Raw genomic sequence first — 25,935 nt, forward strand, 5'->3', positions numbered from 1 at the left:
AGGTTCAGCTCCTCAGCACCGCTCTGAGGTCCCACTGTGGGATCAAACCAGCAGAGGATCCAGCCTGGGAGGCTCTGGGTCCCTTCAGGGATTCAGGAATTGGCTCTGGGAGCCTGAGAGAAGGGGAAAGAAGAGAAAAACAGGGAAAGGGGAATGAGAGCAGGGATTGTCCTGCTCTTCTTGAGGCTGGTGCAGCTTTCCTCCAGTGCTGGGGGCACTTTTGGGTGCCTCAAAGATTTTGGAGAGTCCAAAGGTGGGACATGGAGAGGGTGAAGGGTCAGGAGGGGCCACTGAGGAGCAGCTGAGGGCTCTTGGTGTGTGCAGCTGGAGCAGGGCACGCTGAGGGCAGAGCTCAGGGATCTGCAGCTCCTCCCGAGGGGCAGCTCCCATCCCTGCTCTGGGACAGGGACAGCAGCCAGGGCACGGCTGGGGCTGGGCCAGGGCAGCTCAGGCTGGAGATCAGGGCAAGGCTCTTCCCCCAGAGGGTGCTGGCACTGCCCAGGCTGCCCAGGGAATGGGCACGGCCCCGAGGCTGCCAGAGCTCCAGGGATGCCCAGGCTGGGCTTGGTGGGGCTCTGGGCAGGGTTTGGCTTTGGGATTGATCATCCCTGTGGGTCCCTTCCAGCTCAGCCCATTCCATGATTCTGTGAGAGTGAGGGATGGGGGAGATGAAGGGTGGGGGAGAAATTTGGGCAGCGCTGCAGGGATGGCCAGGGTGGGGCTGGTGGGGGGTCTGGGCAGGGCCTGGGGCTGCACTGGATGATCCTTGGGGTCTCTCCAGCTCAGGAGATTCAATGAGAGATCAAACAAACCCCATCCAGGCACCTCCTGCTGTCCCCAGAGCTCTTGGGGACATCAGCACAGGCGCCTCTCCCAGTGTCCCTCCTTGGGACCAGCAAAGTCCTTCTGATGTTTCCCAGCCTGGCCATGGGGGAAGGGAGGGGACTCTGGGGTCCCCTGGGTGGCCAGGCTGGCTCAGCCGAGCTGGGCCATCCCCTGACTCGGAGCCAGGGTGGGCTCAGTGGGATTTCCCTCTCCCAGCACAAGGACTGGGCTGTGCAGAAGGAATCCTTTGCTCCATGAACTCCACAGCTACCCCAGAGCTGCCACTGCACTTTGTTTTCTGAAGAATGCCACTCTCTTCTTCCTTTTCCCCTCTCTCTCTTTTTTTTTTTTATTTTATTCAAATGAGTATCTTGCACACAGAAAAAAAAAAACCCCAAAATCATCTGAGTTTCAGCTGTGCCTCCGAATGATGTCAGTTAGCGCCTGCACCTCGTGAACTTCCCCTCTCCTCACCACATCCTGGTGGGGTTTTCTGTGTCAAGCTCCAGTCAAGCCCTTCTGCCAGGAGGTAAATTTAGCCGAGCACCCACTCGTGATGAAAGGCGTGGGCTGAGCAGCCGCCCTCGGGGGCGACAAAAAATTCTAATTATAGCAGGGCCAGCTTCCTCTGTCACCTTTGTCACCGAGTCCTTCTGCCCTGGGGCCTTCCTGGAACAGAGCTGGGGGTGCTGAACCGAGGGCAGGTGACCAGGGCAGCTTTGGTTGGCTTTGGCAGGGCGGGGAAGATCAGGGAGGGATTTTCTGCAAAAAAAATCTCCAGTGGGTCCTTGAGGAGTTGGTGAAGTTCATCTCCCGTAGGATGGAGAACACAAAGGGGTTAAATTGCACTGGGAGAAGTGAAGTTCAATGACTGAATTTCCATTTCCTATCAAATTCTCCGTTAGAAACTTTTCCCATTTCTAGTTGTAGCCTGGACACTCTCGGGTGGGTTTTGGTGCGTTTTCCGTGGATTTGGGTTTTCCCTGGGTTTGGGTTTTCCCTGGGTTTGGGTTTTCTGTGGATTTGGGTTTTCCCTGGCTTTGGGTTTTCTCTGGGTTTGGGTTTTCTGTGGGTTTGGGTTTTCCCTGGATTTGGTTTTCTGTGGGTTTGGGTTTTCCCTGGATTTGGGTTTTCCCTGGATTTGGGTTTTTTCTGGGTTTGGGTTTTCCGTGGGTTTGGGTTTTCTCTGGGTTTGGGTTTTCCCTGGATTTGGGTTTTCCCTGGATTTGGGTTTTCTGTGGGTTTGGGTTTTCTCTGGGTTTGGGTTTTCTGTGGGTTTGGGTTTTCCCTGGGTTTGGGTTTTCCCTGGATTTGGGTTTTTCCTGGGTTTGGGTTTTCTGTGGGTTTGGGTTTTCCCTGGATTTGGGTTTTCTCTGGGAAGTTTTGGGTTTTCCCTGGGTTTGGGTTTTCCCTGGATTTGGGTTTTCTGTGGGTTTGGGTTTTCCCTGGATTTGGGTTTTCCCTGGCTTTGGGTTTTCTGTGGGTTTGGGTTTTCCCTGGATTTGGGGTTTCCCTGGATTTGGGTTTTCTAAGGGAAGTGAAAGGCTGCCAGACCAGGCTCCTGTTGTGCTGTGTCTGTGCCCTGCAGGGTCACCAGGGCTGGCCTGGCTCCTGCAGGGGAGGGGACAAGCTCCAGCTGAGGTGGCACCTGGGCTTCACCCCCTGCACGGGATGCACCAGGCTGGGATTTTCCTGCTGGGCTGAGCTCAGCTGGGCAGAGCTCAGTGCTGGAATTGCCAGAATTGGGGTTTAATCTCTGCTTGGGTCATTCACTTGTGAGCTGATATTATATAAAATATTCTGATATTATATAAAATATTCTGATATTATATAAAATATTCCATAAAATATTCCATAAAATATTCCATAAAATATTCCATAAAATATTCTGGGAAATATTCCATAAAATGTTCTGTAAAATCTCTTGGGTAGGCCCTGGCTGCCTGCAAATGAAATTTCCATTGCAGGAAGAGCTAAAAAGGCATTTTTAGGAGATGCTGCTCCAGCATCCCTCCAAGGGGGGCCCAGCAGTGTCCTGTGTCCATCCCAGTGGCATCACTGGATTTTGGGACCCCTTCCCTGTCCCTGTGGATGCACAGCTGGGAAGAGCTGGAGCTTGCTGGGGTGCAGAGAGAGAGATTTGTGCTTTTCCCAACCAACCACCTGTGAGAGCTGCCCCAAAGCAGGGGCCAGGTGCTGTCACAAGATTATCCCATGAAACAGGGAGGCTTTTCCAAGAGAATTCATCCCATGGAATGGCTCTGGCTGAGCAGGGGCAGTGTTCCTGCAGATAATATTCCCAGCTGGGATTTATCCCTGTGATTTATCCCGTTGTTTTTCTCCCTGGTGTGTGTGGATGCTGCCCAGGCTGGTGATGGATCGCTCCCAGAACCTTTCTGCTGCTTTGTTTTGGGGTTTCTGTCGGGTTTTGTGCCAGCCCAGCCCTTTGTGGTGGTTATCAGCCCCGTGCTGGGGCTGGGGGGTCACAGTGAGGGGACAGAGGGGTCCTGGAGGGGCTGGGAACACAAACCCTGAGCTCCCTGAGGGAGCTGGGGGTGCTCAGCCTGGACAGACGGACACTCAGGGCTGCCCCCATCCCTCTGACAGCTCCTGGAAGGTGCCTGTGCTCAGCTGGGGCTGGGCTCTGTCTGCAGGCACTGACACAACCAGAGCTCACAGCCTCGAGCTGCCCCAAGGGAAATACAGGCTGGAGAGCAGGGAAAGGTTTTACAGAAAGGTGAGAAAGTTCTGGAATGTTCTGCCCGGGGAGGTGGTGGAGTCCCCATCCCTGGGGGTGTTTAACAAAGCCTGGATGTGGCACTGGGTGCCAGGGGTGAGTTGGGGTGTTGGGGCTGGGTTGGACTGGATGAGCTTGAAGGTCTCTTCCAACCCAGGGATTCTGGGAATTCTGTGAAGTGTTCATAAGGTGAGCTGATGTGGCACTTGGTTTTAGTGACACTGGGCTCTTTGTTAAGGGTTTGACTTGATGGTCTTGAAGGTCTTTTCCAACCCAGTGATTCTGTGCATTCTGTGAATTCTGTGAATTCGGTCAATTCTGTCAGTTCTGTGGTTCTGTCAGTTCTGGGCACTCAGAGTGGGAATAACTCTGGAATTAGGGATTTGGGAATAACAACTTGCTTTTCCTGGAAAAGAGTGACATCAAGGTCCTGCAGGGTGGCAGCAGAGGGATCTTGGTGAGGCTTTGGGACCATTCCAGAAATTCCTTTGGATGGATCCATCCCTCCCAGAACAGGAGGATCCACCAGGCCATGTGACACAAAAATCCTGGGATTTGGGGTTTTCCATGATGTTTCCTCCATGGAGTGAAGGGGATTTGGTGGGAAAACCCCCAAAATTCCAACCTGGTGAAGTCTTGGGGCTTCCAGGATTTTGTGCTGTGGAGATTCCTGTGGGCGCTGCTTTGATCTGTTGGCATTTCCCAGGAACATTTTGGGTGCATTTCCCCAAATCCAGGGAAATGATGATTTATTGATGGTGCTTTGGGATTTTGCTTTGCTGGGGGACCCTCTGCCCTGAACCCAAGGTTCAGGATGAGTTTTCCACGCCCAAAAACGAGGGATCCTCCTTCCCAGCAGGGATTGGGAAGGAATCCCCTCCCAAGCTGATGGAACAAAGTCAGGGCTGGAACGATCCCTTCCCTTCTCCCTGGCTCAGCTTGGGACATTTTCTGGGAACAAACGTCTCCCTGCCATGGAAATGACCTCATTTGCAGAAAATCTCTGTGGATTGTAAAAATCGTGTGATTCTGACACTGCTGCTCCTCTGCTGAGGTGCCAAACCTCCAGGCAGCAGAAATATCTCAGCTCGAACATCGATGCCTCTCCTGGGTGTGCAGAACCCTTGGAATTCTTGGAATTCTCTTTTCCCGCATCTCCAGGGCGGTGGTGGGAGCTGGGAGCAGGTTTGGGATGCTCTGGATGAAATCATCCAGCTGTTCTCTGAATCAGCTTTTCCTCATCATTCCCTCCAGGAATTGCTGGTGTTTTTTTTTCCAGGAATTGCTCAGGGAAAGCAGCAGGGATGTCTCTCCCACAGGAGATGGTCAGGAACCATCCAAGACCTCCCAGATCCTCCAGCCCAGCTCCAAACCAGGGATGTTGAGCTTCTGCCTCAATGCAGGTGGAGAACAGGGAATAAATCCTCTCTTGGTGTGGGGGTGGATTTGGGGAGGTCTTTTCCAACTTTGGGGGAAGGATTTTTTAGGATTCCATGAGCACTTCCATCAAATGAACACCGGTGTGTCCAGAGATAATCCTGACCTCACCAGGCCACGGGTGGGGAGGGATCCTGATGTCCAACCATCACCAGCACCACCCTAAAATCACCCTAAAACCACCCTAAAATCATCCCAAAATCACCCTAAAATCATCCCAAAAATCATCCCAAAAACCACCCTAAAATCATCCCAAAAATCACCCTAAAATCACCCTATAATCATCCAAAAATCATCCCAAAATCACCCTAAAATCATCCCAAAAATCATCCCAAAAATCATCCCAAAAATCATCCCAAAAATCATCCCAAAATATCCCTAAAATCACCCTAAAATCATCCCAAAAATCACTTAAAATCACCCTAAAATCATCCCAAAATCACCAACCCTAAAATCATCCTAAAATCACCCTAAAATCATCCCAAAAATCATCCCTAAAATCATCCCTAAAATCACCCTAAAATCATCCTATAATCATCCCAAAATCACCCTAAAATCATCCCAAAAATCACCCTAAAATAACCCTAAAATCACTCTGAAATCATCCCAAAAATCACCCTAAAATCACCCTAAAATCATCCCTAAAATCATCCTGAAACCACCCTAAAATCACCCCAAAAATTACCCTAAAGTCACCCTAAAATCACCCTGAAATCATCCTGAAATCACCCTAAAATCATCCTTAAAATAATCCTGAAACCACCCTAAAATCACCCCAAAATCACCCCAAAAATCACCCCAAAAATGCACCCCAAAAAGCACCCCTAAAAAAGCATCCCAAAAATGCCCATCAAAATCACCCTAAAATCATCCCAAAAATCACCCTAAAATGCACCCTAAAATACCCAAAATCACCTAAAATCCACCCTAAAATCACCCTAAAATCACCCTAAAATCACCCCAAAATCACCCTAAAAGCACCCTAAAATCACCCAAAATCATCCCAAAATCACCCGAAAAAGCAGCCCAAAAATCACCCTGAAAATCACATCCCAAAAATCACCCTAAAATAATCCCAAAAATCACCCTAAAATCATCCCAAAAATCACCCTAAAATCCTCCCTAAATCACCCTAAAATCACTCTAAAATCATCCCCAAATCACCCTAAAATCATGCTAAAATCAACCTAAAATCATCCCAATAACCTAAAGTCACCCAAAAGTCATCCCAAAAATCATCCCAAAAATCACCCTAAAATCACCCTAAAATCACCCCAAAATCACCCCAAAATCACCCAAACCACTTTCCCAAGTGTCCCATCCAGATCTTCCTTGAACATTTCCAGGGGTGGGGACCCTTTTTGAGGGTGATGAAACCAGAAACACCAAGGTTGGAAAAGAATTCTGAGACGCTCAAGTCCGACCATCCAGCCACGTTCTACCTCTAAATAAAGTCATTAATTGGAAATTAATAACTAAAGCACAACATCCTCTTCTGGAGCATCAGGAGGAAACAAATCCCACACAAAGCTGGATTTCAGGGCTGGAAAGAAACCCCAACCCCCTGAAAAAAAGCCAGGTTTGGAGAGAAATTAATCAGGGACAGAGCAGTAATTAGTGAGAGATGGAGCAGTAATTAGTGAGGGATGGAGCAGTAATTGGTGAGAGATGGAGCAGTAATTGGTGAGAGATGGAGCAGTAATTAGTGAGGGATGGAGCAGTAATTGGTGAGAGATGGAGCAGTAATTAACCAGAGATGGAACAGTAATTAGTGAGAGATGGAGCAGTAATTAACCAGAGATGGAGCAGTAATTAACCAGAGATGGAGCAGTAATTAGTGAGAGATGGAGCAGTAATTAACCAGGGATGGAGCAGTAATTAACCAGAGATGGAACAGTAATTAGTGAGAGATGGAGCAGTAATTAACCAGAGATGGAGCAGTAATTAACCAGGGATGGAGCAGTAATTAACCAGAGATGGAGCAGTAATTAACCAGGGATGGAGCAAGGAGCAGGCAAGGCTCTGGAGGGCTCTCAGAGGGGTGCTGGGCTTCCCTCACCAACCCAAACCTTTGGAATTGTCCCCCCAAACACTGGGCTAGGGCCCTGCAGGAGAGGAGAGGGGACTGGGAGAGAATTCCAGAGCTGAATTCCACCCCAAACCCCGGGGGAGGGAGCTGCCAAATCCCCCAGGAATCAGTCGAGGTTGGGCTTTGGATCAGCTTCCGAAAAAATCTGGGAGGGAAAAACTCTCCCTTGGATTTCGAGCTGGATTTTAAAGCTGCACCCTTGGGTGATGGAGGAGAAAGTGAAATTCCCTTTGGGCAGGGTTTGATTTCAGTTTGTTGGTGCTGTGGGTGGGGAGGGTTTGGGGTGGCTCAGGAGGATTTAAACAGGGCAGGGGAAACTTGGAGAGCTCAGCATCAAGTTCTGGAGATCCCTGAAGGAGGCAAACAAAGGCAGGGCTTGGGGAAAACCAGGATGGAAAATAATAATTGATATTTTCAAGCATTTGAGAATGGTGGCTGTGCTCTGCCTGAGATCATTGTCCTTGAAGTGTGTCTTGGTGGCTGAATCTCTGGCTAAAAAAAGTTCAAGATTTACCTCTGAAGAAAGATGAAATGGGTTTTCACAAAGAAGGGGGGACAAAAAAGGTGGCTTTGTAGGATAAATTAAGCAACAAGTGGTGAAGAGAAGCCAACCCAAGTTTCCTATTGAGGTTTTGCTGCAACAAAGGAACAAAGACAAAGCCTGGAAGGCTGAAAAAGCAAATTTAAAACAGGCAACTGATGGAAACTTGTCACAGATCTGCTCTAGAGGAGCTGAAATTCCTCCCTGGCAGGGTGGGGAGGGGCTGGGCTGGAATTGCCAGAGCAGCTGGGGCTGCCCCTGGATCCCTGGCAGTGCCCAAGGCCAGGCTGGACATTGGGGCTGGGAGCACCTGGCACAGTGGGAGGGGTCCCTGTCACAGTGGGAGGTGTCCCTGGCACAGTGGGAAGGGTCCCTGGCACAGGGGGAGGGGTCCCTGGCACAGTGGGAGGGGTCCTTGCCATGGCAGGGGTGGCTCTGGATGGGATTTCAGGCCCTTCCCATCCCAAACCAGTTTGGGATTCCATGAATCCCTTGGAGCCCCAGGCCTGAGGTTTCAGTGGATTGTGTTCCTTTGAAGCAGGAGCAGCTCATGGATAATTTACATTAAAGGACTGGTCAAATTTGGACTCCCAAATCCAACCTGAGCACCCAAACCCTTAAAGAAGCTTCTGCCAGGTGTCCCAAGAAGGTTCATCCATCTCCAGAGGGATCCTGATTTCTCTGCTTGCAGGGACACACTCCTGGAGCCTTTTCCAAGCATTCCTGATTTTGGGAACCTCTCATCTCAGCTTCTGCTTCTCACAGCCATGAGCTGCACAGAGGGAGAAGGAGGCTGTTCCTGGGTGTGTCAGATCCTCAGACAAAAAGAAAGAATCTTTCAATTGGGAATTATTAAGGTTGGAAAAGACCTTTAAGACCTTTAAGTGCAACCACCAGCCCTGCATCACCACAGTCACCACTGATCCCTGTCCCCATCCACAGGTTTTTTGGACACCTCCAGGGATGGGCACTCCAAACCTCCCTGGGCAGTTCCAAGCCCTGAGCTCCCTTTCCATGCAGAAATTTCCCCCCAATATGCAAAAATGGGATTTTAGGACTTTCAGGGCTCCTTTTCTGTGGTTGGTGTGAGGGGTTTGGGGCTGAGGGGGAACAGGAAATATTCCCTGCCAGAAGGGGCTGGGGTAGGGACACCTCTGCTGCTGGGGCTGCATTGGATGGATATTCCCTTCTGGGAAAAGCCTTTGGGATTCTGGTGCTCAGGATGCCAGAGATGGGGTGGGAAAAGAGCTCCAAGGACATCGAGTGCCAGCTGATCCCCACCTTGTCCCCAGAGCTCTGGGTGCCACCTCCAGGGATTGCTGGGACACCCCCAGGGATGGGCACTCCAACCCTCCCTGGGCAGTGCCAAGGCCTGAGCCCCCTTTCCATGGGGAAATTCCTGCTGTGCCCACCCTGAGCCTGCCCTGGCCCAGCCTGAGGCCGTTCCCTCTGCTCCTGTCCCTGTTCCCTGGAGCACAGCCCGGCCCCCCCGGCTGTCCCCTCCTGGCAGGAGCTGTGCAGAGCCACAAGGTCCCCCTGAGCCTCCTTTGCTCCAGGCTGAGCCCCTTCCCAGCTCCCTCAGGAATTCTCCAGCCCCTTCCCAGCTCCCTCAGGAATTCTCCAGCCCCTTCCCAGCTCCTCAGGAATTCTCCAGCCCCTTTCCAGCTCCCTCAGGAACTCTCCAGCCCCTTCCCAGTCCTGTTCCCTGCCCTGGACTCGCTCCAGCCCCTCAGAGGCACCAAGGTGTTCATAAATTAAACTTCCCCATTCTGAGAACACCCCAGAGGATTTTGCTGTCTCCATTCCTGGAAAAGCCTTGGCTTTCCAGCCCTTCCAGCATTCCTGTGCCTGTGCAGAGCTGTAAAACCGTGTCCAGCCCCGAGGTGCAAACAGCTGGGAACAGAAGGATTCGGGGCAGAAGGAGCCATTCCTTCTCCAGCCCTCACATCCCCTCCTTCCATGGAAAAGGAGGAGGGAGTGGTGTCATTTGTACAGAGGTGACAGCCTCAGGTGCTTCCCAAAGGGATAAAAAACTTCCCTTCATGTTCTCCTCATTTCCAGCACCCCAAACTCCTCCTCACCTCAGCACCCCAAACTCCTCCTCCCCTCAGCACCCCAAACTCCTCCTCACCTCAGCACCCCAAACTCCTCCTCACTTCAGCACCCCAAACTCCTCCTCCCTCAGCACCCCAAACTCCTCCTCACCTCAGCACCCCAAACTCCTCCTCACCTCAGCACTCCAAACTCCTCCTCACCTCAGCACCCCAAACTCCTCCTCACCTTCCAGCACCCCAAACTCCTCCTCACTTCCAGCACCCCAAACTCCTCCTCACTTCCAGCACCCCAAACTCCCCCTCACTTCAGCACCCCAAACTCCTCCTGCGTTCCCTTCCCAGCTCTGAGCCAGGTCATTTCCCAGCCCAGAGGTCCCAGAGATCTGTGATAAATGAAGGTATTGTCAAAACCAAACCAACACCAGAGAGGGATCCTCTCCCTGGCTCTGGGGCTGCTCCCAGCCCTGCCCTGGGGGTCTCTCAGAGGAATTTGGGTTTTGCTGCTGATGGAAGCAGCTGGAGGTTTTGGATGGGAGTGGAAAGGCTGATCCTCACATCAAGACAATGAAAACCATGGCTGGGGTGAAGGAAAACCCATCCTGAGAGCCCAGGAAGGTGAGATCTGACACGGGGCAGGACATTTAGGTCTCAGGGAGTCAAACTCTGCATCCAGAGCTGCCTGGGGGCACCACGGCTGCACATTTTGGGTGTGATGTGGTGCCCGGGGCACAGCTGGGTGCTGGCACAGCCTGGGCACTGCCAGGGCTGGTTTAGAGCATGATTCAGATGAAATCCTGCCCGTTACAGACATCTGTGGGACGTTTTTATCCCTCCAGATCCTACAGACGCCGCTCAGTGCTCCTTTGGGGCATCATCTGTGCTGCCAGTTCCCATAACAACTTGTGAATTCAGCACTGCAAAGCTGCTTTTTAATTATTATTAAAAAAAAAAAAAAAAAAGAAAAGAAAGCCAGCCCAAATTCTCTTGTCTTTTGTCAGCTCCTGAAGCACTCGGATCCCTGGCAGGCTGCCTCTTCTTTTCTCCTCCTCTTTTCCTTGTTTTCCATGAAAAGGAGCCCGGGCTTACACAGAGAAGGGCCATTGCTGTTATTTAGAAAGAAAAGGGAATATTGCCTATCCAGCTTTCCAGATCCTGGGCCTTGGCAAACCCTGAGAGAGGGAAGGAGGGGGGATGGAAAGGTTTGGGTGTGCTGGGTGCTGATTTGGGTGATGGATTGGGCTCTTCAGCAGCTCCCTGACAGGTTCATTCAGAGCTTCTCTCTGCTCCGGCCTTCCCCAGGCACTGCCACTCATTCCTGGCACTCCAAAGGAGTTAAAACCGAGTTTAAACTCAGGAGAGGGGGATAAACACCCACAGGCAGCACCCCCGGGGCAGGGACTGCTCCTTCCCCTGCCCTGGGGGCTCTGCAGAGGAATTTGGGTTTTTCCTGGGGGTGGAAGCAGTGAATCCAGCTCACATCCAGGATTTAGATGGATGTGGAAAGGTTGAGCCCAACATCAAGATAAGGAAAATCATGGCTGGGGTGAACTGAGATTCCAAGGTTTTGAGTCCTGAGCTCAGCAGGATGAGAATGGAGGCAGGAGAGGTGGGGAGGGGATTTCAGGGTGTGTAAAACACGGCAGAATCCTTGGGGAAAACACCCAAATATTTCATAACTCAGCATTTCCTGGGTGGACATTTATAGCCCACATTGACTGTTTCCAAGGAATAAAAAAAATATCATTTAGAAATGGTGATAAAAATTAAGATAAAATCAGAGATGAACCCATCCCTGTTCTTATCAGTTCTCTGCCCTCACTGAGGTTTCCTTGCCCAGGTTTAAAAAGTTATTTTTAATTCACCACCTTGGATGGAAGGCACTGAAGGATGGGCAGCACTTTGTGCTGCTGCTTTTCTCCTCCTTTCAGAGAATCCCCAAATTGTTTGGGTCAGGAGGGACCATAAATCCCATCCCAACTCCCCTGGCATGGGCAGGGACACCTCCCACCATCCCAGGTGGCTCCAAACCCTGTCCAACCAAGCCTTGGACACTTCCAGGGATAAAAATTTGAATTTTTTCCCCACGAAAACACAGTGAGAAGTGGTTACAGCTGCCGAGGGCCATCAGATGTGAGTTAGAAGCTGCAGACAGAGAAATTCTGCAAATGTTGGCACCCAGGGGATTGAAATTGCGTTGGGCTGGAGCCACGTGGCACCACCCGAGCTGGGATGGGAAATCCAAGGGGCTGTGGGCAAGGCCTGTGCTCAGGGTGGTTAATTGGGGTTTATAATTAGCAGCCACAGCAGATTTTAATGCAGTGCTCAGTCTGTGCTGCAGAAGGGTTAAAATCCTGAATTTATCTGAGGACCATCATCCACCCTCTGCCAGGCATGGGTTCCTGGGTTTGCTGCTTTTAAGGACCATGGGTGCTCTGAGGAGGAGGAGGAATATTCCCATTTGAGCTCGATTATCTGCCAATTTGGGTGCAATTGCATGGAAACAAAATTAAAGTTACATTAAGGTACTGTAGATAATGGCTCGACCTTGCTGATATCACCGGCCTGGGTTTCTTGGCTTCTTCACCCAGGAGCAGAACGAGATGGAAAAATAACATGGAAAGAAAGGAAAAGAACATTTGCATGGATGCAAATCCCAATTTTTGAACTTAACGGGATAAATCAGGGTCGTGGGGCCAGCCACGATCTCGGCACTGCTCAGCATTGCAAATTAACCTCCTTTAATTAAAGCTCATCTCCTCCTTCCCATGGTCTTTAGGAAAAGCAAATGAGGCAGAGCTGCACTGGCTGCAGCACCAGGAACATTCCCGTTAATCCCTGGGGATGTTCCTGCCCTGCTGCTGGGGTGGCAGCGAGCTGTCCCCCCGTGACAGGGACATGGAGGGGCTGGAGAGTGTCCTGGGAAGGGTTTGGAGCTCTAGGAGAGGCTGAGGGAGCTGGGAAGGGGCTGGAGAATTCCTGAGGGAGCTGGGAAGGGGCTCAGCCTGGAGCAAAGGAGGCTCAGGGGGGACCTTGTGGCTCTGCACAGCTCCTGCCAGGAGGGGACAGCCGGGGGGGTCGGGCTGTGCTCCAGGGAACAGGGACAGGAGCAGAGAGAACTTCTTCTGGTACGACCTGTTCCTTCAGGTCGTACCAGAAGAAGTTTAGGTTGGATTTTAGGAAAAATTTCTTCATGGAAAGGGTGATCCAGCCTTAGATGGTGGAATCACAGAAGTGTTCAAAAAAATCATGGATGAGGCACTGGAGGTGATGGCTCAGTGGTGACCAAAGAGCTGGTGGGGCTGGGCTGATGGCTGGACCCAAAGGTCTCGCACGTTCATCCCAATCTCAGGGATTCCATGATCCCATGGTTCCATGGTTCCACGATTCCATGGTTCTGTGGTTCCACTGTTCCACAATTCCATGTTTCCATAGTTCCATGACTCCATGGTTCCATGACTCCATGGTTCCAAGATTCCATGACTCCATGGTTCCATGACTCCATGGTTCCAGGATTCCATGACTCCATGTTTCCCTGTTTCCTTGGTTCCATGATTCCATGATTCCATGATTCCATGGTTCCATGTTTCCATGGTTCCATGATTCTATGACTCTGTGGTTCCATGACTCCATGACTCCATGGTTCCATGGTTCCATGACTCCACGTTTCCATGTTTCCACGTTTCCATGATTCCATGACTCTGTGGTTCCATGGTTCCATGTTTCCATGTTTCCATGTTTCCATGGTTCCATGGTTCTCTGATTCCATGACTCCATGACTCCATGGTTCCACGGTTCCATGTTCCCACGTTTCCATGGTTCCCTGGTTTCAGGCACAGGTTCTGGGCTCCAGATCCCAGTTTTTAATCAGCTCCACCCGCTCATTCCCACAGCCCTGAGGAAAGCCGGGAGTCCCGGGGGGAGCTGGGCCAGCAGCCGGGCCCGGCCCCAGCGGCCCCAGCTCTGCCAGCCTGGGGACGATTGCCAGCCCAAACCCCAACCCTGGAGCCCCGCAGCTGTGCCAGGACCTTGTGCAATTCCCCTCATCTTATTTCTCCAAATCCTGGCTTTTATTTGCCTCCCTCTCCAGATCAATGGGAGACGTTGCTCAATTTGGGAGCCGCTGGAAATCCTGGCACTCCCAGGGCTGCTCGGGAGCACGTGGAAGTGGAAGGAGTTCCTGACACGGAAGGTGCTCCTGACATGGAAGGTGTTCCTGACACGGAAGGTGTTCCTGAGGTGGAAGGTGTTCCTGAGGTGGAAGGTGTTCCTGATGTTGAAGGTGTTCCTGAGGTAGAAGGTGTTCCTGATGTTGAAGGTGTTCCTGACATGGAAGGTGTTCCTGAGGTGGAAGGTGTTCCTGACATGGAAGGTGTTCCTGAGGTGGAAGGTGTTCCTGAGGTGGAAGGTGTTCCTGACATGGAAGGTGTTCCTGAGGTGGAAGGTGTTCCTGAGGTGGAAGGTGTTCCTGACATGGAAGGTGTTCCTGAGGTGGAAGGTGTTCCTGAGGTAGAAGGTGTCCCTGAGGTAGAAGGTGTTCCTGACATGGAAGGTGTTCCTGACATTAAAGGTGTTCCTGACATTAAAGGTGTTCCTGAGGTGGAAGGTGTTCCTGAGGTAGAAGGTGTTCCTGAGGTGGAAGGTGTTCCTGATGTCCCTTCTTAAGGGGCCGTGGCATTTTCTCCTTCTTTCAGAGAACCCCAGAGTGGTTTGGGCTGGGAGGGACCTTAAATCCCATCCCACCCCTGCCATGGGCAGGGACACCTTCCATGATCCCAGGCCGCTCCAAGCCCCTCCAGCCTGACTGTGGACACTTCCAGGGACAGGAATTTTATTTTTTTTCCATAAACACACAGTGAAAAGGGCTCTAGGTGCATTTTTGCATTTTTGGGAAGCAGAGCACCACCTTGGTGCCTCCTGAGAGGGGGTCCCCAGTCCAGGCTGGAGAGCCGGAGGGAGCAGAGCCGGAGCCCCAGGACAGGTGAGGATTTTCAGGTGTGTGTGACTCAGTTTTCCTGGGAGCTGGACTGATCCCCTTCCCCAAAGCCAGGACTTCTGCCATGCCAAATTTCCAGCTGGAGCGTGGAGCTGAGAGGGCTCTGCAGGGGAATTTTTACTCGGGGTGAGGCATTGATTTTACATTTGCTTTTCTGACTCTGCTGCTAAAATTAATATTGCAGTCGGACTGAGCTGATCCTCGCTGATTTAAGTGTCTAAAATAAAGTTGTGAACGAGCTGTGTTTTCCATGAGTAACGCTCCCATTCATCCCTGACTTCATGGCAGTGAAATCATTCCCAAGAAGCAACGAGTGGGCTTGGAAACCACTGGAATCGTTTGGAGATGAGAATTTAGTTCATCACTCTGAAAGTTTCCTGGGGGGAAGGTAAAGCCCACCAGGATCAGCCTTTAGGGAGTCTTTTCCCTCTCATCCCTTTGATTTTTGTCACCAAATCCCAGAGGTGATCCCAAATCCCACCTGCCAGATTCTTTGGTGACGTTTCCCTGCATCTTTTTTCCCACTTAAATAGGAAAAACTGGGCTTCCACTCCCTAAACTCAAATATTACCCGTGGGAAATGGCAGTTTTGGGTTTTCTGGATGTTTGGAGTGATTGGATTGAAGTGGATTGGGGCAGCAGTGGGATCCATAGCTGTGACCCCGGGAGTTTTCCAGGGAATCACCCAGCCCGGGACTCTTGGCACCAGGAGGAGCTGGAAGAGCTCAGCTCTCAGAGCTGGGTGTGAGCTGGGCTCTTCCTCTGCTTTATTTTTGAGGTTGTAGCAAAATCCTTCCCAAACGGGTTCTGGATGGGGCTGTCCCCAGACCTGGCTCTGCTCCCGAAAAATCGCATTTCCCTCCCGAAAAATCGCATTTCCCTCGCTCCCCTCCCATTCCCTGGGGCCAGAGGGAGGCTCCTCCAGGCATTTTGGGCTTGTTGATACTTTGAGGTGCTGCTGGAAGGATTCAGGCGGTCGGATTCCCTCATCAATGCGAATTAACCCCTTTGCTGCTGGGCCAGGCAGCGCTGAGCAGCGGAGCTCTGCATTCCTGACCCAGCGGGGTTAAAATGTCCTCGAGGGGGGACAAGATCTGCCCTTGGGGCAGGGCTGTGCATGGAGAGGCTCCAAAAGTGTCCCCGAGGGGGGACAAAATCCACTTTGACAGCAGGTTTGAGTGTGGACAGGCACCCAAGATGTCCCTGAGAGGGGACAAAATCTGCTTTGGGACAGGGCTGTGCATGGAGAGGCTCCCAGGGTGTCTCTGAGGGGGACAAAATTCACTTTTGAAGCAGAATTTTGCATTCAGAGGCTCCCAGGGTGTCTCTGAGGGGTGACAAAATTCACTTTTACAGCAGGTTGGTGCTTGGAGAGGCTCCCCATGCCCACGGGGTGGTGGCTCAGGGGTGACAGAGCTGAATTTGGGGGGAGCTGCTGGGAGGTTCTGGGAGTGCAGACACCTCTCCGTGCTCCTTCAGTGACGTTCTCATCCCCTGGCACCCCCAGATCACCCAAATTCCCCTCTCGGCTGGGCCTGGGAGCAGCCTGGACCTAACGAGAGCTGTGGGATTTTGGGGGGCTGATTTATAAATTTTGGGGTGCTCATGTGTGCTTTTTGGGGTGCTGATTCATATTTTTGGCTGCTTCTCTGTGATTTTGGTGTGCTGATTTATATTTTTTTGGGGTTCTCCTGTGTGATTTTTGGGGCTCTTATTTACATTTTTGGGGTGCTACTCTGTGATTTTAGGGAGCTAATTTATATTTTTGGGGGTTCTCCTGTGTTTTAGGGTGCTGATTTATATTTTAGGGTGCTGATTTATATTTTTGGGTGTTCCTCTGTGATTTTGGGGTGCTGGTTTATATTGTTTAGGGTGCTCCTGTGTGGTTTCAGGGTGCTGATTTATATTTTTGGGCTACTCCTGTGTGGTTTTGGGGTGCTGGTTTATATTTTTTGGGGTGCTGATTTATATTTTTGGGTATTCCTCTGTGATTTTGGGGTGCTGGTTTATATTGTTTGGAGTGCTCATGTGTGGTTTTGGGGTGCTGATATATTTTGGGGTGCTGATTTATATTTTTGGATGCTCCTGTGTGGTTTCAAGGTCCTCCTCTGTGGTTTTGGGGTGCTGATTTATATTTGGGGTGCTGATTTATATTTTTGGGGTGCTGATTTATATTTTTTGGGTGTTGATTTATATTTTTGGTGTGCTGATTTATATTTTTGGGCTGCTCCTCTGTGGTTTTGGGGTGCTGATTTATACTTTTGGTGTGCTGATTTATATTTTTGGTGTGCTGATTTATATTTTTGGGGTGCTGATTTATATTTTTGGGGTGCTGATTTCCAGTCTAGGCTCCTGCTCATGCTGAGTCTTGGGTTGATTTGGCAATATTTATTGTTTAATCAGCCTTCAGAGCAGCAGGAAATTGGAGCTGTTTTCCTTCTCACCTCGTTCCCTACAAACTGAGGGGGCTTTGGAGCATCCCTGTCCCTGGAGCAGCCCCTTCCCTGCTGTCTGTCTGTCTGTCTGTCTGTCTGTCCCCAGGGGTTCCCCCAGAAATCCTCCCTGGTGGCTCCCCCAGCCCTGCAGGGGGGTTCCAGGCATTCCCTGCAGATTCCTGCTCTCCCAGGGGTGCCCAGGTAGCACCTCAGGGGCAGCTGAGAGGGATCAGGGGGGATTCCAGGGGGGTTCTCCTGGATATGGAGCTGAATCTCCCAAAAAAAATTTGTTCAGGCAGCGTTTTGCATCAGGAATTATTGCATGGAGCGAGTCAGGAAAGAGAATTTCAATGAAATGATTAGAAATAATCAAATTATTGGTGTTAATTGAGCTGCAGCTGACCTTGTGGTGCTGAAGGGTGTGAGCCAGGTTCCTCCTTTTCCCAGCAGGGCCACGCTGCCCTCGGGGTGTGTTGGCTGTCTGTGCCCTCCCAGAGGAAATTCCCACTGGAAAAGAGAATTCCAGAGGGTTTTGTGCCCTTCTGGGCACCCCTGGGCTCTTCAGGGACACAGGAGCTGCCGTGCCCAGGGACACTGAGTGTCCTGGAGAGAGAATGGACAAAAATCAGTGGCACTGAAATGTTTCATGGAAAATCCTTTCCTTGGGATTTTCCCTCCTGAGGAGCTGAGAGGCCTCAGGAACAAAGTGCAAACAATTCTTCTCTGCTGCTGTGGGTGCAGCAGGTGGGTCTGGGATTGGTCTCTGTGGTTGTTTCTCATCAATGGCCAATCCCAGCTGTCCAGACTGTCTCTGTCAGTCCCAAACCTTTGTCATTCATTCCTTTTCTATTCTCAGCTTCTTTCTGCTGAAATCCTTCCTTCTGTTCTTTTAGTATAGTGTTTAATATAATAAATATCATAAAATAATCAATCAGCCTTCTGAACATGGAGTCAGATCCTCATCTCTTCCCTCACCCTGGGACCCTTGAGGACAATACCACACTGAAATGTTTCATGGAAAATCCTTTCCTTGGGATTTTCCCTTCTGAGGAGCTGAGAGGCCTCAGGAACAAAGTGCAAACAAGGATTCTCTGCTGCTGTGGGTGCAGCAGGTGGGTCTGGGATTGGTCTCTGTGGTTGTTTCTCATCAATGGCCAATCCCAGCCCAGACTGTCTCTGTCAGTCCCAAACCTTTGTCATTCATTCCTTTTCTATTCTCAGCTTCCTTCTGCTGAAATCCTTCCTTCTGTTCTTTTAGTATAGTGTTTAATATAATAAATATCATCAAATAATCAATCAGCCTTCTGAACATGGAGTCAGATCCTCATTTCTTCCCTCACCCTGGGACCCTTGAGGACAATACCACACTGACATGTTTTATGGAAAATCCTTTCCTTGGGATTTTTGAATCCTGAGGAGCTGAGAGGCCTCAGGAATAAACTGCAAACAAAGATTCTCTGCTGCTGTGGGTGCAGCAGGTGGGTCTGGGATTGGTCTCTGTGGTTGTTTCTCATTAATGGCCAATCCCAGCTGTCCAGACTGTCTCTGTCATTCCCAAACCTTTGTCATTCATTCCTTTTCTATTCTCAGCTTCCTTCTGCTGAAATCCTTCCTTCTGTTCTTTTAGTATAGTGTTTAATATAATAAATATCATCAAATAATCAATCAGCCTTCTGAACATGGAGTCAGATCCTCATCTCTTCCCTCACCCTGGGACCCCGTGAGCCCATCCCAGCTCAGCTGTTCCAGAAGGGATCTGCTGGGGAGGGGCTGTTGGGCTCCGGAGGGGAAGGGAGGGTGGAATCAGCTCCAGCCCAGGCAGGGAGCCGTTCCTGCCCTGCCCTGCTGTCCTGGCACTGCCCCAGCTCAGTGTCCCTGCTCCCCTCTGCTTCTTGTGATTCTCAGGCTGATTTCTGCTTCCCACAACCTGCCTCATTAGCAAAACACAACTCCCCAGAAATTTCTCTTCAATCTGGCGTTTCCAGCCGTCAATTATCTGCAGGTTTTTATTCCCTCACACTTTTTTTTTTTTCCTCTTTTTTTTTCCCTTTTTTTTTTTTTTTTCCTTTTTCTTTTTTTGGACTTAAATGAAACATGCAGTTTTTTCTCCTTTACCTTCTCCAAAGGGAGCAGTGTTTCCAGGATCCAGAATCCCACACTGCTGACAGCTGAACACGGGGTTGGACCAAACCTCTCAGCAGGAAACCCTGACCCTAAATGGGCAGAGGAAATTCTGGGGTCACATTCCAGTGCAGAGGAGCTTCCACAGCATCACCCCGAGACATTTGGCCAAAAACCCTCGAGGAGGGATGGAGGAGATGATTCTGCTCTCTCATTCTCTGGTCCAGGGTCCCAGAGCAGCCTGGGGCGAGCCCAGCACCCCAAAAGTTGCTCTGAGCAGTTCTAGGTAACAGCATTGCTGCTTTCCTGGGATTTTGCCTGCTCTCATTTCTGCAGTTGGAGCTGAAGTTGCTCCTTCCCTTTTTCTTTTTGCCTCTTTTTTCCTTTTCCCCCTTTTTCTGCTGGAGATTTCGATGGGAGCATTGACAGAGCTGGAGCAAAGTCAGGGCTGATCTTTGCAGCATCACCAAGTTGAGATTTTTTACATAACTCCAAGCCAAACCCAGACTTTTCAGGCAGTCCCACAGCTCAAACCCCTGCTCTGGGATTGTGCCTGGTGCTGCTTGTGCCACATCCCAGAGCCTGGCACCCCAAACCCTCGATGGACACCTCCATCCCCAGCTCTGATCTCGTGTCTGGCCCATCCAGGGGGGCTGGGCAGGGCTTTGTGTCCTGGTGTGAACAGCCAGGTGTCTGCTGAGGAGGGCAGGAGCCTCCCCTGAAATGGAAAATGCAAACCCCCTCCCTCTGAAATATTGTAAATTTTGAAATTAAAAAGCTCTCAGGCAAAGATATGGGAATGGGAATAACAGTTCTGTACTGGGAAATGAAAAATCCAAATGCAAGAGTGCAACCAAGCCCTGGCAGAGTGAGAGCAGGCCCTGGCACGCTGTGGCTCAGGGTGGGGGCACAGTCCCATGCCAGGGGGGCTCAGCCCTCCTGCAGTGCCAGCTGTGGCTCTGCTGGAGCAGGGATCCTGCACAAGGGGGGAGTTTTCCTCTGCAGCTCCAGGGCTGCTGGAGATGGGCCTGCTCTCCCTCTGGGAATGCAGGGCAGCAGAAAGCTGCTCCTCTGGGAATGCAGGGGGCAAAGGCTGCTGGGCTGTTCCAGGGCAGATTGGATCCAGGCAGGAATGCTTGGCTCCTCCCCTGGGCGCAGCATCTCCCCATGGGATGCTGGAATTGGATCAGCCCTGCAGGGACACTCAGTGGCCATGGACAGCAGAGATCTCCTGGAGGGAGGGTTGGCTGTGGCAGAGAGAAAGAAACCTGCCCCAGGGACAGCAGAGAGCTGCCCAGCTCTGACAGATTGCACACAGAACACCCCCAGCTGAAGCTCAGGCACTCTGCCAGCAGCAGAGCGGGCTCAGCCCTGGCACAGAGGGGTTCAGATGATCTTTGGCCTTTCCTTGCTGCCATCTGTTTGGGATGGAGCCACGAGCTGGGCTCAGGAGCTGAAAGGTGCAGCCAGGAGAGAGAAACCCCCCCCACCCCGAGCCGAGCTCAGGGACATCTCAGGACAGCTCTGCTGCCTCCAGGTGCCACCAGGCGGGCCGGGGATGTCACCAGGCTCGTGTTGCCCGTGACAACCCGGGCTGGAGGCTGCTTGCCAGGCACACACAGACACACGTGCACGGGTTGCCATAACAACCAGCCCGGAGTTTTTATGGATCCTGGGCTCTGTTTGCCAGCATCCACAGCACCTCCGTGGGGCTGCAGTCCAGGAGGGAGAGGGCTGCCTCGGCGCTCTCCCCACCTCCAAAAAACCAGAGCCTGGAATCAAAAATGATGGGCAAAAAGTGTGGATTAGTGATGGGAAAAGTGGGAAAAGAGAGTAAAAAAGGGTTCAGGGCTGTGCTGGTGTTTTAAAGGATGCTGGGCTCTGTTTGTCATCCTCCCACCCCTCAAAAAACAACCCCAAAACAGAGCCTTAAATCAGGAACGATGGGCAAACAGTGTGGATTAAAGATGGGAAAAGAGATTGGAAAAGAGATGGGAAAATAGAGTCAGAAAGGGTTCAGGGCTGTGCTGGTCTTTTAAAGGATCCTGGTCTCTGCTTGTTGTCCCCCTGCCACCCCCCACCCTCTCCCTCCCAAAAAACCCAAAAAACCAAAACCAACAAAACAGAGCCCAGAGCCCATCAGGAATGATGGGCAAAAAATGTGGATTAATGATGAGAAAAGAGATGGGAAAAGAGAGTCCCAGAGGCTCAGTGCTGTGTAGGGAAAGCCTGGCTGGAAATGCTGGGTTTGGTGTCCCCAGCCCTGCTCAGTGACACTGCCAGCAGAGCCCCCGGTGCCAGCAGCAGCTGCAGGTGACAAACCAGGGATGGAGATTCTGCCCTCGGCAGCCTCTGAGCCAGCCTGACCCCAGCTACAGCTGGAGCTGCCAGGCAGGAAGGGGACAGGGCTGGGACAGGGCTGGGGCAGGAGGTGCCACCCCCAGCCTGGGCTGAGCCCCCAGCAGGGGCAGCAGGAAAAGGGGGTTCTTTCCCTCTGCCCCACTCAGGTGATTCCCCACCTGCAGAGCTCAGAATTCCAACCTGGAGCTGCTGGAGAGAGCCCAGAGGAGCCCCCGGAGCTGCTGCAGGGCTGGAGCCCCTCTGGAGCCAGGCTGGGAGAGCTGGGGGTGCTGCCCTGGAGAGGAGAAGGCTCCAGGGAGAGCTGAGAGCCCCTGCAGGGCCTGAAGGGGCTCCAGGAGAGCTGCAGAGGGACTGGGGACAAGGATGGAGGGACAGGAGCCAGGGAATGGCTGCCAGTGCCAGAGGGCAGGGCTGGATGGGATCTTGGCAATTGGGAATTGTTCCCTGGCAGGGTGGGGAGGGGCTGGGCTGGAATTGCCAGAGCAGCTGGGGCTGCCCCTGGATCCCTGGCAGTGCCCAAGGCCAGGCTGGACATTGGGGCTGGGAGCACCTGGCACAGGGGGAGGGGTCCCTGGCACAGTGGGAGGGGTCCCTGCCATGTCAGAGGTGGCACTGGATGAGGTTTAAGGTCCCTTCCCACCCAATCCATCCGTGGTTCAGCTGCACCACAATTCCATGATCACCAGCCTGGATCCCACTCCCACCATAAATGACATTTACTCCGGGCATTAGGGATCGGCTGTAGCACCAGGAACCACCGGGTTTTGCTCAGAGGGGCTTCCAGGGCAAGCCCTCGTTCCTCCCGGGATGCAGGAGCCCTTCCCACACGGATCCACCCGGGCTAGGGGATCCCTTTCCCACAGGGATCCATCCTGGCTCCAGGATTCCTTCCCGCAGGGATCCATCCTGGCTCCAGGATTCCTTTCCCGCAGGGATCCATACTGGCTCCAGGATCCCTTTCCCGCAGAGATCCATACTGGCTCCAGGATTCCTTCCTGCACGGATCCATCCCGGGCTAGCGGATCCCTTTCCCGCAGGGATCCCTCCCCGCTCCGGGGGTTCTTCTCTCCCTCCCTGGGGCTGCTCCCGGCCAGGCAGAGGCTGCGGAGCTCACGGGGAGCTCTGGAGCTCTGCAGAGCTGAGCTATTTCTGGAGCTGGAATGTGAGCGCGTCCCCCTGGCTCCCTCCAAATGCTTCCCGAGGAGCGCAGGAGGTGAAACAGCAGCGCTGTGCCCGAGGCAGCCGGTCCGTGCCTGCAGCTCCGGCCCCGGCCACCGGCATGGTGGGGCAGGGACCGGCGGCTGCGTGCAGGATTTGGGGCAGAAAAGCTCGGATTTGGCAGCCCTGAGGAGCAGGGCAGTGCCACTGGGGGAAAGGAGAAGGAAGGGCTGGGAAGAGGGAAGCGGCAGAGCGAGGCATCCCCGCAGCTGCTGCAGCCCCGCTCCAGCTCCCCCGCGGGAGGAGGGGCACAAAACCAGTTTGGATGGAGCTCGGGGCTCTGGGGACGCTGGTCCAGAGCCCCCGGTGCCTGCCGGCGAGTTAAAGTTTATCTCATCTCACCGCTGCCATGGCAGGGACACCTCCCCGGCCCCCCGGTGCTCCAGCCTGGCCTTGGACACTTCAGGGACCCCGGGGCAGCCCCAGCTGCTCTGGGAATCTGTGCCAGGCTCAGCACTTTTCCATTCGGGTGATGCCAAGGGGGAGAAGAGGTGGGGAGAGGGATGGAGGTGAGTGCAGTCACCCAGAGAAGGGACAGGAGGAAGGAAAGCAGCAGAAGCCGGGCTGGGGGTGGAGCAGGAATAACTGCAGCGGGAATTCTCTGCATCAGCCAGAGCTGGCAGGTGTTTGCACAGCCCTGTGGCAGCAGGGCCTGGCCGTGGCAGCGGGAGGCAGAGCTGTGTCCTCGTGTCCCTCCTGGAAGGTGACAGGCACAGGGGGCACCTGGAGTGTCTGGATTTCCCGCCTGGAGATTTGTGTGTGGAGAGAGAGGCTGGGGAGGTTTGTGAGCCCTCTGCTCTCAGGGAGCAGAGCAGGGCTGGGACCTGAGCTGGGGCTCTGAGATCCCTGCAGGAGCCCAGGTGAGCTCCTGCAGGACACGGGGACAGCAGAGCCCCCGAGGAGCTGCCTGTCCATCACCCCAGGCACTGACTGAGCCCTGTCTGTGCTGCTGTGCCCTGGTGCCAAAGCCAACACTTACCCACAGCCCCCCAGGCTGGGAAAAGGCTTTTGCAGCACTTCCTTGGGTTTTCCCCTTGCTAAACAAAACCTGCATTTTGTTTTAGTACAGCTCCAAATTTAACCCAGGAATGGTTTTTTCCTCAGTGCAGCCTTGCTGGGTGGGGTGGTTTAAATTCACCTGTGCCTCCAGTTGGTGTCCCAGTGATCTCAGGCACTCTCAGTGCTCACACTCAGCTTTTGTTTGTGCACAGGAGCTTTGCAGTGACATTGTGAGGAGCTTTCTGTATTTCCTGGGAGCTCTGTGAGTGCCCAGATGCTTTCAGGAGAAGCCACAGATAAAGCTGCAGGTTTGAAATGATCTGATTTAATCATTGGCAGCAGAAGGGATGGTGGGGGAGATGTTGGGAAGAGTTCCTGCCTAAAACTGTTGATTCCATTAAATCCTCCCAGTCTGACCTGCCTGGAGTTATTTCCTGCTGTGTAACGAGAAATGTGAATTGAAAGAGGCAAAGGAGTAACCCTGGATGAGGTGTGGGGGTGGATGAAGTTGTGCAGTGCCTCCTCCTGCATTCCCAGTCCCAGTCAGCCACTGAGGATGCTCCAGGCCACCACAGGGATGCCACCTCTGTCACCTCTGCAGTGTCCCCACTGTCCCTGGGGCTGGAGACACCTCCATGGATGGTGCCCTGTGGCAGCCTCCTCATCCTGCCCTTTTCCCTGCATGCAGGACAGGCTCTGGCTCATCCTGGCACTGTTCAAATCCAGGCTGGACACCGGGGCTGGGAGCCCCTGGCACAGTGGGAGTTGTCCCTGCCATGGCAGGGTGGCACTGGATGGCATTTAAGGTCCCTTCCCACAAAAACCATTTTGGGATTCTGTGTTTCTGGGATTCTGTGAATTTGTTAAGCCAGCCCCAACCTTCTGAACATCATTTCTCCTGGGTACCTCCCCATAACCTTTCCCATTTCCTTTTCTATCAAAGTTCAGCCCCACTGAGGCTGGGAGGGGATGAACCAGCCTTGACTGAGCCAGAGCCCAGGGCAGAGCTCAGCTTTATTTCCCAGCTCTGAATGACTCAGGATGGGGCTGAATTTTCCCTCCCAGCTCTGAATTTGCACTCCCAGCCCTGAATTTCTCAGGATGGGGCTGAATTTGCCCTCCCAGCCCTGAATGACTCAGGATGGAGCTGAATTTGCACTCCCAGCCCTGAACGACTCAGGATGGGGCTGAATTTTCCCTCCCAGCTCTGAATTTGCCCTCCCAGCCCTGAATGATTCAGGATGGGGCTGAATTTTCCCTCCCAGCCCTGAATGACTCAGGATGGGGCTGAATTTGCCCTCCCAGCCCTGAATGACTCAGGATGGGGCTGAATTTGCCCTCCCAGCCCTGAATGATTCAGGATGGGGCTGAATTTGCACTCCCAGCCCTGAATGATTCAGGATGGGGCTGAATTTGCACTCCCAGCCCTGAATGATTCAGGATGGGGCTGAATTTGCACTCCCAGCCCTGAATGATTCAGGATGGAGCTGAATTTGCACTCCCAGCCCTGAATGACTCAGGATGGGGCTGAATTGCCCTCCCAGCTCTGAATTTGCACTCCCAGCCCTGAATCACTCAGGATGGAGCTGAATTGGCACTCCCAGCTCTGAATTTGCCCTCCCAGCTCTGAATGACTCAGGATGGGGCTGAATTGCCCTCCCAGCTCTGAATTTGCCCTCCCAGCCCTGAATGACTCAGGATGGAGCTGAATTTGCCCTCCCAGCCCTGAATGATTCAGGATGGGGCTGAATTTGCCCTCCCAGCCCTGAATGATTCAGGATGGGGCTGAATTTGCCCTCCCAGCCCTGAATGATTCAGGATGGAGCTGAATTTGCACTCCCAGCCCTGAATGATTCAGGATGGAGCTGAATTTGCACTCCCAGCCCTGAATGACTCAGGATGGGGCTGAATTTGCACTCCCAGCTCTGAATTTGCCCTCCCAGCCCTGAATCACTCAGGATGGGGCTGAATTGCACTCCCAGCTCTGAGTTTGCACTCCCAGCCCTGAATGACTCAGGATGGGGCTGAATTTTCCCTCCCAGCCCTGAGTGACTCAGGATGGGGCTGAATTGCCCTCCCAGCTCTGAATTTGCCCTCCCAGCCCTGAATCACTCAGGATGGAGCT

The 25,935-nt window shown here is 52.5% G+C and overlaps 1 protein-coding gene across 4 annotated transcripts in view; it reads left to right on the plus strand.

The window, feature by feature from the left end:
- The window catches only part of HIVEP3 (HIVEP zinc finger 3), a 228,806-nt gene that overhangs the window by 80,548 nt on the left and 122,323 nt on the right, over positions 1 to 25,935 (plus strand). The window lies entirely within an intron of this gene.

The sequence above is a fragment of the Serinus canaria genome, chromosome 23 (assembly GCF_022539315.1).
Source record: "Serinus canaria isolate serCan28SL12 chromosome 23, serCan2020, whole genome shotgun sequence".
NCBI classification, from domain to species: Eukaryota; Metazoa; Chordata; class Aves; order Passeriformes; family Fringillidae; genus Serinus; species Serinus canaria.